The 12,574-nt window shown below is 39.0% G+C and overlaps 1 protein-coding gene across 1 annotated transcript in view; it reads right to left on the bottom strand.

Annotated features, from left to right (window-relative positions):
* Positions 1–12,574, bottom strand: part of LOC138838819 (guanylate cyclase soluble subunit alpha-2-like) — a 204,258-nt gene that overhangs the window by 76,891 nt on the left and 114,793 nt on the right. The window lies entirely within an intron of this gene.

Genomic DNA, 12,574 nt, shown 5'->3' with positions numbered 1-12,574 from the left:
TAGTCCTTTCATTAGTTCTTAGTAAAGAACTGATTTCGTCTCTATTTTATATTTACCACTTATAGCTAACTGGGAAGGAATTTTATCATAGGCTATAATCAAAATTCACCTGCATCCATGAATAAGCGATATCTATCACTACCTGTGAGATATATCTATATATATATTTTTTTGTCTGTTGTGGGGCTTGAACTCTGGGCCTGGGTGCTGTCCCTGCACTCTTCAGCTCAAGGCGAGCACTCTACCGCTTGAGCCACAGCACCATTTCTGGTTTTCTAGTGGTTTATTGGAGACCAGAGTCTCATGGAGTTTCCTGCCCAGGCTGGTTTTGAACCATAAACTTCAGATCTCAGCCTCCTGAGTAGCTAGGATTACAGGTGTGAGCTACTGGTGCCCGGCGCTTCAACTATATATTCTTTTTTTTTTTTTTTGGTTCGGTCGTGAGGCCTGAACTCTGGACCTGGGCACTGTCCCTCAGCTCTTCAGCTCAAGGCTAGCGCTCCACCACTTGAGCCACAGAGCCATTTCCGGCTTTTTTTTCTTTTTGCTTATGTGGTACTGAGGAATCGAACCCAGAGCCTCAGGCATACAAGGCAAGCACTCTACCACTGAGCCACCTTCCCAGCCCATCAACTATATATTCTTGGACTATGTATTCTATATATTCTTGATCTAAAATATGCTTATTTAATAAATACCTATCAAAGTAATAAGAATCAAACATGTTAACCAGGTGAACAATTATCGTTCATTCTCACTGATATTTTTCATTTCTGATTTTTACTTTTTTACTGTTTGGGCTAGTTTTTACTATTCATTTCAAGATGTTTGTGTCATGTAAAACTAAATAGGAAGAGATGCCTCAGTGACTGAAAGGTATTTTCTCATGAACATATCAAGAGTTGCAAAGTATTCTATTAAGATTCAGCAGCGGTAATTCAATTTCACGTGAACGCATTCTAACATTAATAGTACGAAAGAAATGGACTGCCTTAAATTCTTTGAGCACTAACTTAGAAACATTATGAGAACACCTTGAAAGCTCAGGAGACTGTAATGGCCAAACTGATCTTTGATTATCAGAATCTCATCACCTGATGATTAATAACTAGGCATAAGAAATGATTAAAGACACTCAGATCTATAATGACACTGCCATTTTCACTTTACAACCTGTTTTCTGATGCCAGAACATGGAAATATATGGCATAGTAACAATAGAAAGACAATGGAATGTCAGTTGGTGAAGGTTTGACAATTCTCACTTAGGAAGACACGGAGTAAATGACTAATGTCTAAAATGTGTCCATGGAGCTTTCTCCTACTGATGCCATCTTATCCTTCAGTGGCCCTCACATTATCCAGTCCTTTCATTTCTATAGAACTTTAAAATCTAGAGCGCTGCTAAACTGTGTACTTGGAGATTTTCAGATACCAGAGCTGTTGGGAGTACATTACCAGCAGAAACCATACTGGCTTGTGGCCACTCTAAATGGACATGATCCCAGAGAACAGGTTTTTAGAATTTCTACCACCATTGTCATCATCATCACCCCCATCCTCTTCATTGCTTCCATCCTATTTACAACAAAAATCTATTACTTTCTTCTCCATGAGCATTTCCCTCATTTGCATCATGAGAATTCATTTAAAAAATGTTGCACATTCTCTGTAGGAGGGTGAAGAATAGAAATTAATAAGTAACCACCAACTGACGTACGAATGTGCTAAAAATGAAGGGCTAAGTAGGTTCACAATGTACATGTCACAAATTTACTTAAAATCTAGACATGATCATGGAACCATTTCAAAACATTGGGTTTCCCAATTGAGGTCAGTTTAGTGATCAAGATGCACTGTAGTCATGAATTGCTACACTGAATTGAAACCCTTCTGTACAACTACTTAAATAAAAAATCATGTAAGAAAAATAACTACTGTCAATAGAGCAAGGAAAAGACAGTAATAAACAATGATGTAATATTGGGAGGTGGAATCCTTACAATTATTTATCACACCCAACACAAAGAAGAAAATGGCATTTTTCTAGGGTAGACTAAAATGTGCTATAGTAACAATCAAACCTGCAAATCTTAATGCCCTAAAACCACAAAGGTTGGCTTCTCCTTTACATGAAATACTTGTGCAGGTTCACGGCTGAAGTGAATGGGGGTACAGCCTGGGCTGTCCAGAGCTCTTGCTCCAGGAATGCAAGGCTATCGACCCTCCTTGTTGCGAGGAGGTTCCCATGGCAGAAGCAGGAGGTTCTGACACAGTGTACAGATGCTCTTACTACTCACTACCAGCTGTGACGAAGCTGCTTCCTATGTTCATTCACCAAAGTCAGTCACATGGCCAGACTTAATACTAAAGGCAAGGGGGAAATGCCCGACACAGAATCAGAAATGGCATCCACGAGAAATTGAAGGAATAGGTATTCAGAAGTTATCAAATACTCACATATATATAACATGGAAGTAGTCTATCATCACATGATGTGTTTTTTTCAGACACGGTTAGCAGTGTAACCTGAAAAAATCTTGGTGCTATTGGTAATTTGCATACTTTATAGTGATATGGGATAGGGATGGGAGATTTTGTCTGTGGTAACACACATGTATAACTATATATTCAGTTTATAAATATTTAATATATAAATACTGAATATGTAAATATGCAAATGTTATAACAATATATTAGTATTTAAATATAATGCTTATATTTAGATATTCAATATATAAATATTTCAAATGCATATATTTTTATCTTGGTGAAACACTGTTACCTTTGGACTGGAAGAGGACACCAGAAACAAGCAAACACATCACAAGAAAAGAACACACACCCACACCCACACCCACACACCCACACCCACACCCACACCCACACACACCCACACACACACCCACACCCCCCCCCCCACACACACACACACACCAACACCTGCAGCTTTCCATGAGCACTCGAGTTTTCTCTCATCTCCCTTCATCGAAGTTTAGCAGAAATGTATGTGGACATTTTAGTGGCTCCCACTGGAAATAATTGTTTACTTTGCTTCGTGAAGAGCAAGAATTATATAACAATTCTATTTGCTCTTGAGGTTATTTCCTTGAGTTAAACCTAGGCCAAACAAATAGACATCGTAAACAAAGCACACAAAAACCATTAAAAAAAAAAAAAAGCTGTGTTCTGAATTCTTTATAATTGTCTCAGTATTTTCATAGAGCATTAGACACAACAGACACCATCTAAAAGAGTACATCTCATCTATTTTCAGGATCTCCAACCTGTTCTAGAATGACATTAGATAAAAATAAAGATGGTTAAGCATCTTTATTCTCAGCAAGGAGGGGTGAGAATGGGAAAGTAATGATGCTTCCTGCAAATATCTGAACAAACTCGCATCCATTTCCTAACACAGAAGAGATTTATGTAAAGAAAATATGTGCAAGGTACGGCCTACATGTTCCTATAACTGCTTTAATCAAACTTTATAGAATTAACCTGCCTTGCCACATCTTTCTTCAACTATTTGTAAACAAATTGATAAACACTGATCCAGAAATAATGGTAGTAAAAATAAATTTCTTCAACACATGCATTCTTTTGTAAACTTTATTTCAATTTTAAATCAATTCAAAACATTCATTTTTGGTCCCTAATATAATCTCATTCCTTAACATTTTTCTTCCTCCCTTCAAGTAAAGGCTCAAGAAATATCTCAGAAATGTCTCTATCAGGACTCAACCCTCACTTTTCTGAGTTTTCATTTCCCTATTTCTGGGTCAATAATAATCTTGCTTTTTGTTTTCTTGGCAGTGAGGAAGAATCTATAACCACTGGGAGGAAATTTTCTGTCACTGACACAGAACAAAGCATGTCAAGAATGCATTTGTGTGGGGGGGGGGGTGAGAGAGAGAGACAGAGATAGAATGTTTACACTCTCCCATACTAGATACATAACTTTATTTTTCATTTACCTTTTTTTTTTTAGTGGTACTAGGGTTCGAACTCAGGGCCTTCAACCACTTGAGTCATGTTCTCAGCCCTCCTTTTTTTTTTCCTTTAGTTTATTTTAGTGTTACAATTCTGGTTTTGCCCAGGCCCAGGCTGAGACTATAACATTTAGCTCCCAAGGAGCTGGGATTACAGACATGCATCACAATATCTATCCTTAGTATCCCTAGCATGGTGTTAGGATGCCTGAAACTGCATCAAATTACTACATCGAGGGGTCCGTGATGCCTAATGGCCAAAAAGCAAGGGTTTCAAATGCAAAACTTAGGGCCAACTGCATAAGAGTCACCTGCCTGAGGGTACTTGTTAAAACGTAGGTGGTTCTGGGTGCTGGTAGCTCATGCCTGTAATCCTAGATACTCAAGTGGCTGAAATCTCAGAGTTGAAGCTCAAAGTCAGGTGGGGCAGGAAAGTCTATGAGAATGTATGTCCAAGGAACCACTAAAAGAAGTCAGAAATGGAACTGTGGCTCAAGTGGAAGAGCACTAGCCTTGAGAGACAGAGCTAAGGGAAAGCACCCAGGCTCTGAGTTCGAGTCCCAGTATTGGCACATGTGTACACATGTGTACACTCACAGACACAGACACACACACAGAACGCACACAAAATCAAAATCCAGATGTAAGCCCACTACATTCATTTTCACAAGTTGCCAGGTATTTTTTACTATGAAGAACTCTGGTATATGATAGGAATTTAAAATAGTACGATATTCACCTGAGTGGTCAGTGTTTTAAATAAGCCAATGGACTTTCAGAAAGGAGACGCCACTTCCTCCCTCAACTCCACCCACCCCCATACACTCATTACCTCTCTCTTACCATCCATCCACACTAGTAACTTTCCCCAACAGTTCCTTCTCAGAACTTTAGATTCTACCTCCAAGACCAAAGATGTGTGTGTGCACACCTGCAGCTACGCCACACACAGACATGTGTGTGCACAAACGCACACATGTTCTATGCTCAGATGTGCATGCAAACACATGCACAGCCCACGCTTCACATACATACACACCCAAACCACACAGACTCACACACACAATCCAAGTGCTGAAAATGTGTACTGGCGCAGGAAACAAACATTCAGTGATCTAAACAGAGTTGCTGAGTACTGTGAAATGGACCCAAGTGGACTGCACGTAATGACTTAGCGATTCGCAGGGAAACCATTTTCTCTACGGATTTACTGATGAAACTACCTCCAAAACATCCCTTCGTTATTTCAAAAAAGAAAATAGTCTCTCTAATTACACTCATTCTGGTGGATGCTTCTGACCCAAATACTGCTTTTAAGGCTGTCTGTACAGTGCTGAGTTTCTTCAGCACTGGAAACGAGGCCATGGATATAAATAGAGCAGCGAGTTGGCCCGGGAGTGACTCCCAAATGGGGGGGAAAAAAGGATTCCAAGCGATTTCCTACCAAAGAAAGCTCCTTTCTGGATAAAACTCTCAGGAGCTGTATCAGTATAAATTCCAGATACAGCACAGGAATGTCAATTATTTGGGAAATACTGGTGCCAAGCCCCAGGCCATTAATCACCAAGGTTATTAAATACTGAGGCATGTTAGCAAAAAAAAAATACATTGAAAAATCCAGTCAATTTTTTAATTTTAAATACTCACATTAGATGCGGGCAAATCAGTAACTCCCCCTCCCCCCGCCTGCTCCAGTATACAGTCCTGTAAACACCTTTAAAAATAAGGCTCCAATTTCCCCACTTCATCCATCACTATCACCAAATACGATTCCATGTTCCAGTCAAAAGGAACAACTAAATGTTCTTGGCAAACTTTTTGTACCTTCTACAACTCTGCTTACACTCAGTTATATATCGCTCTCAGAGTCCTTCTGCATTCACCCTCTACAAAATATTAGTTTATTATTTTCTAAGAAAGGTTTTTCTACAGATTTCAAACTTAACACACCTTTAAACCAGTCCTCAGCATGTTGAAGATCTGTTCGCGTTTTCATTAACACCTAAGGAATGTGCAAGATGTTAACTGATGTCTCAAAAGTGAAGAGTGTGGTCCAAGCAGGTAGCAAACAAGAGAAAACATCTCATTAAGAATTTCATTTTAACCCAAATGCCAGATGGCTCACGCCTATAATCTTAGCTCCTCAGGAGGCTGAGATCTGAGGATCACAGTTCAAAGCCAGCCTGGGCAGGAAAGTCCATGAGATTCTTATCTCTAACTATCCAAAAGCCAGAAGTGGAGCTGTGGCTCAAGTGATAGAGCACTATCCTTGAGCAAAAAATTAAAAAATAAAAATGTAGCAACCAGGCCCTGAGTTCAAGTACCAGGAGGGATACACCAAAAAAAGAATCTTTTTTTTCCCATTGGTGATAATGGTCTTATGGACTTCCCTACCTGATCTGATCTCAGCCTCCTACGTAACTAGAACTACAGAGCCTGTCATATATTTAATTTTTAAAAAACTATGTAGTGTTTTCAATAGGAATTTGACAGTATGTTTTATTGCTCAGACAATATTTTTTTGGCAAAAAAACAGATTTAGAGGGGGAAAATAGAGTAAAGCAGAGAAAGATTTGAAGATTTGAAAGGCTATTTTCTATTATAGCTTGACAGCCTCTAAGAACATAAAGATGCCATTAATGAATGAATGTATAAGCAAAATGTAGCACCTACACCTAAACCTAAAACGTATCATTTCCTATTTACAAAGAAAGAAAATAGTATCACATATGACTACAAGGATGAATGTTTCCTTTTTATTTTTTTGATGATGTATGTATAAAATTTTATTTATACTCATCACTTATTAACCTTAAATATAACATTCATCATATAATCAACCTATAAATCAAAAGAATAGCTATTTCTGAAAATTCCTTAAAGGTAACATATTTCTATTTCTGAATTGCATATAATTCATCTAGTTCTTTATATTTAAAGATATGTTAAGGATTTGTTCTTAAAAGATGATCTCCACCAATTCTAATGTTTTAATATTTTAGAAAACTATGGAATGACCACCTATTATCCTCTCAGCTTAGGTATAGTTATAGGAAATTAAGACAAAAAAAATTTAAAAAGAGAGAGGGGCATACCTCCAAAGTCATTCTAATGCCCAATAAAAGTGTGATACCAAAGCCAAATAAGGATATTACAAGAAAATAAAATTGCAGGTCAGTGCCCTGATAAGCAGAGATGAAAGCCCTTCAGTAAATTACAAGCAAGCCAAATCTAATAACACATTTAAAGGAGCACATACCATAATCAAGTGGAACTTAGCCCTAGGATGCAAAGATCTGGAATGCTTAATATATTGAATCAACTAATATGATCTGCTGCATTAGCAGAATGAAAGATTTTTTTTTAAACATATGGCTCAGCACCAATAGTTCACACTAGTAATCCTACTCAGAAAGCTGAGATCTTAGAAATTATGGTTTGAAGCCAGCCTGGGTAAGAAATTCCATGAGACTCTTATCTCCAATTAACCACCAGAAAAGCCAGAAGTGGAGCTGTGGTTCAAGTGGTTGAGTTCTAGCCTTGATCACAATGAAGCTCAGGGACAGTGCCCAGGCCCTGAGTTCAAGACCCAGGACCCGGCACAAAAACAAACAAATATATGATTGTACCAATAGTTGCAGAAAAGACATTTGAAAAAGTTCATCACTTTTTTTTATATTAAAAAACAACCTAGCAACAAATGAGGTATAGAATGAATATGTCCACACAATCATTACTCCATGACATAAATGAAAGAATCACTGACCCTATGAGTTAACCTTGTCTCTATGTAGTATCTCTGTGGGGTAATAAATTAAGTTCTAAGTTCCAACTGTTACTAACCACTTATCTGAGCAACTAGTTTTCAATTTGTGCACATTTCTGCACTTTTAAGTTTTCCTGCCAGTTATTTCAACCTGTTTACAAACAAACATAAAAACCCACTTGATAATCATAGCTTTTTCCATAACCATTGTCCCTAATTGTTTTTGCCACTCTGTGAATATTTAGCAAAGGATTTCTGACAAGTCTTAGAACATCAGTATGCCAAGTTGGGTCTCTAGCAAGGATTAATACATGGCAAAAAGCAATTTCTCCTTTTCTTCATTCTTATCCCCCATCCCTTTTTTTTTTTTTTTTTGGCATAGCTTTAAATCCTAACAACCTGAAAGAATGAAGCTAATCCAGAAGTATTTTATCTGTTTTTGGTAAACTGATTGTATGCCTTCAAACACATGATCATCCAAGCCAAGCACACTTAGTGCACACATGTACATAACATACACATATGCAGACACACACTTACACACTTCATACAAACCCAGGTATACCCTGTTTGAGAAACAATAGCCAGAACCTAATCATCTTACATAAACCTAATTTAGTTTCTTGATTTATGGCTGAGGAAAACAAGACAGAGAGTTTAAATGAAGTGTTTTAAAAGTAGGAAGATAAAAATTCCAAGTAGTGTAGTTAAGACAGAACTGATATTGTTCAGTTGAACTGGAAAAAAAAAATAAGGGGAACGAAAAGACAACGATGCTTCTAGCATGGGTACCTTCCTTATCTCCAACCTAAGTGCTTGCCAAAGGCCAAAAAAAAAATTAATGAGACAAAATCCCCTTCCATACTTTATTTTGAAACTGACAATATAATCCCCTTAGTAGAAAAGATGTCAGAACAGAATGCTTATCTGTGACTTTCACCTTACCTCCCAAAGCACATAAATTACTTCTTTTCCACTCATTAAAATTGGGCTAAAAATATATGCTAATTTCCATAACAGTGGGTTGGCCTGTAGGCAAGTTATGCCCTCTTCTCCACAGCGCAGGTTCCAAATGTTTATCGAATGAGAGAATGAATGAAATCAGTAATTATATTTTTACTTCAGAAATTTCCTCTTTTCTAAAGTACGAGCAGGCACTTCATTTTCAATCAAACTGTATTCATAAAGCTGCTTTGTTCAATAGCAACTCCTCTGTGCGGCAGCTTCAAGATTCATAATAAAAGAAAAATTGCAGCAAAAGAAAACGTCTTGATGTTGATGGAGGCCAAAGATAAGAACTAGTAGAAACCCTTCACTGTGATCAACTGCAGAAGTATTTGTCCTGTCATTAAAACAGAAAATATGTAAATCTAGGTGGAGGAGACAATGAACTGTTTCTAAATGGAACAGACTTTGGTGCTGGGAAGTGGACTAAAAGGCTATCTACATATTGATAAAAGTCAAACCAGAACTGAAGTTCTTTGAAAAGCTCTCTGTGTTATGATAACACAAAACAAGAGGGAAAAGGGAAGCATTTCATTTCTTGTTTTTTCCCTGCAAAATCCCAGTTGGTGTGAAGTGAGCCCTTGAGCTTTGGAAGGATGAAGGCCGGCGGAAGGTCGGATGAACAGACAGCGTGGCAGCTCCACGCTGTCAAGTGTCAAGACAAATCAAAACTCCTGAGGCATAAAGTTTTCTAACCCTTGCCACTTCCTGTGAGAAATGTCGGCTTTCATCTTTTACCAAGCAAGTTAAAAGATGAAGACTTCAGCCTGTCCTGACTCTTTATGCAAATGCTGATGCTCCCAGGGTATCTACGCAAAGCCTTTGGGGTCTTGCTCAGGATGGTACACAGCAGCTTCCCTGGGAAGTTACCAAACACGCTCGCAGCAGACACCAATCAACGGATGTAGAAACCTCTCTATGATGCATATTTATCTCTATATATCTATTTCCCAATAATAATATTCACTTCTATTTATAAGATTATATTTTTGTTGCTTTGTATGTCCCTCCCCCATAGTATAACCCCTGCTTTCACTGTATTTGATGTCGGTATAATTTGTGGAGGGGAAGGGAAAAAACAAATCGTTTAAATAGGGATACAGGTGGACCCATTGCAACAATGAGATGTACAAGTCGTTATGTCGAAAACGAACTTTACAACTTTGGGGGGGGAGGATTGAGTTGGGGGGGTGGGGAGGGAGGATGGGAAGGGATGGGAAGGGAAAACAAAAGAGGAGGCTACAATGCTTGATAAGAAATGTACTCATTATCTTGCCCATGTAATGTAACCCCTCTGTACAGTATTTTCACAATAAAATAATAATAATAATAATATTCACTTCTGTTTCCATTGATTAGTTGTATTTATTTACTACCAGTTGATCTGTGTTCACTCAAAAATGAACTGATAAACCTTTCTAAAATGGTTAGTTTTTAATCACTATTTCTGAATTTCTAACATTCATTTTCAGAATGTGTTAAGGGTTGATTGTGTCTTTCATCACTCAAGTGGAGAACTTGAGTACCACAATGTCAGAAGATGGGGCCCAAAGGCAAGTTTCAGGCTGGTAAGGGTTCCACTCTTACCGATAGCTACGTGCCACCATGAAGAAAGCCTGCAGGAGTGAGTATTCTTCCCTTTCAGCCTCCTGCCCTGTGAGGATGCAGACCCAAGGCCATGCCACATGCTAGCACCATGAGCAAGAGCCCAGGAAGAGAACAAACTCTGTACTTCATAAACACCCCCAGCCTAAGGACTGTGGTTAACAGATACATAGTATGACAGAACATACAGACTTGCTTCCTACAAAGTAGGTAAGGAATTACAGCTAATTAGAGTCTATGGTAATGAAGTAGAACAATGTACTTACATTACTGAAATGTAATGTGCACGGCCTTAATGGCTTTCATAACCCCTCTTATGCTGCATGTATGGAGAATTGGTGCTTATAAAGTCATATTGGCATTAGGAGATTTTCACAAGTCAGGCTACCTCCTGACAGTTTTCAAACTGGATTAAGCCCAAGAGTATCCATACTAGGTGCTTTGCATTCTAAGGAAAGGATACAAGAATTGGCATCATGTTTTGTGGGTCAAATCCCTCTGTTTAGTTCTGTAAAGGCCCAGTGGACATCTCTTTATCCTTAGGGAAATTGCAATACTTGTTTCCCTTTGCTTCTGTGGTGGTGTCCTGTGTGTTCTTAGCCCCCAAGCCTGGTCCTAGCCAGGGCCTAGACTCTGCTTTTGTATCATTTATCCCAAAGCCCCTCTTTATCTTTGCATTTGGACAGGCTGCTTTCCAGCTCCTGTAATATGGCCCTCTGGTGCCCAGTTGCAAGGGCTCATGTGCAAGACTGTACTTGGATTTTGACTCCTTCCTGTTTTCCTGATCTTCCAGTCAGATTTAGGATACTTGGATTCTTTTCAGAGTTTCAAGATCAGACTTCTTGGTCTCACAGAAAGAACTGTGGTTGTGGTGTTTCCTGGATACCTGTTCTTGTTGTTGTTGTTGTTTTTTCTCTTCCTTTTGCTAACCCAGGCTTGACAGTCAAGACTCAATGTTTGCCTCCTTTGAGAGTTAAAGATCACACTGGAGCTGAGCACCAGTGGCTTACTCCTGTAATCCTAGTTGAGCTCTGAGAATTACGGTTCAAAGCGAGCCTGGGCAGGAAAGTCCATGAGACTTGTACCTACAATAAATGACTCAGAAAAAGCCGGAAGGGGCTCTGTGGCTAAGTGGTAGAGTGCTAGCCTTGAACACACAGAGGCTCAGGGACAGAGCCCAGGCCCCAGGTTCAAGCCCGGGGAACAGCAAAAATAAATTAATTAATACATAAGACCACATTGGGGTTTATCATAGGAATTCCACCCCACTACATACACCTTCAGCCCAACAGTAGGAAGCATTTTCTCACTAAAATAATTTTTGTAGATATTCATGGAACAAGATGATTTTTAAAGATTATATAAGAATTTATTCCATTTCTGCGGTATTTTTTTTCCTTTTGTGACAGTCCAGGGATTGAACTCAGGGCCTTGGGCATTGTCCCTGCTTCTTTCTCAAGGCTAACAAGACTCTATCAGTTGAGCCACAGCTATACTTCTGGCTTTTTTTTTCTTGGCGGGGGGAAGTCGGGGGGAATAGTTCATTGAGGATAAGAGTTTCATGGACTTCCTGCCTGGGACTGGCTGCAAACTACAATCCTCAGATCTCAGCCTCCTGAGTAGCTAAGATAACAGGTGAGAGCCACCTGTGCTCAGCTTCAGTTTCTTCTTTTAAAAATGTGCTCCTCGTTGCCTGCACCTAGAATCACTGATTTCCCTCCTGCACCGGGTAGACGACGCCTACAGAGGAGGAAGGAAGGGAAAAGCTGCCATCTGCTTTTTGACACACAGGAAAGATGTCAAGGAAGAGTCTCATACTCTTAGCTTTGCAAACTCCTGGACTATTACCATTCTTGTCTCAAACCCTGGTATGTGGGTTTAACGATGAGATTCCAGCATGTTTTCGCAAGTGAATCTGTTTATGTATCTTTCTCATTTAGCAATATAAACATCAGACTAAATGAAACAAAAGCACTGTGACAGTTTTCCCTGCAAGAACCTAACACGGATAAAATCTATGAATTAGGAGAAGTTCCTGGCTCCAGGGATTGCTATAGTAATGCCCCAAGGCTGGAGCAAGTTTAAAAGTGCTGGCAAATGCAGGCTAATTTCCTCACTTTTCTGAGAAGGATTCAATATATCTATCTGGCTTTAAAACATAAGACACTCAAAGTGGGAAAAAAAGACATTTGGCTAACTCTCC

This window comes from Dipodomys merriami, unplaced genomic scaffold (genome assembly GCF_024711535.1).
Source record: "Dipodomys merriami isolate MVZ:Mamm:240054 unplaced genomic scaffold, mDipMer1.0.p SCAF_29, whole genome shotgun sequence".
NCBI lineage: Eukaryota > Metazoa > Chordata > Mammalia > Rodentia > Heteromyidae > Dipodomys > Dipodomys merriami.
This window is presented reverse-complemented; position numbering and strand designations above follow the sequence as displayed.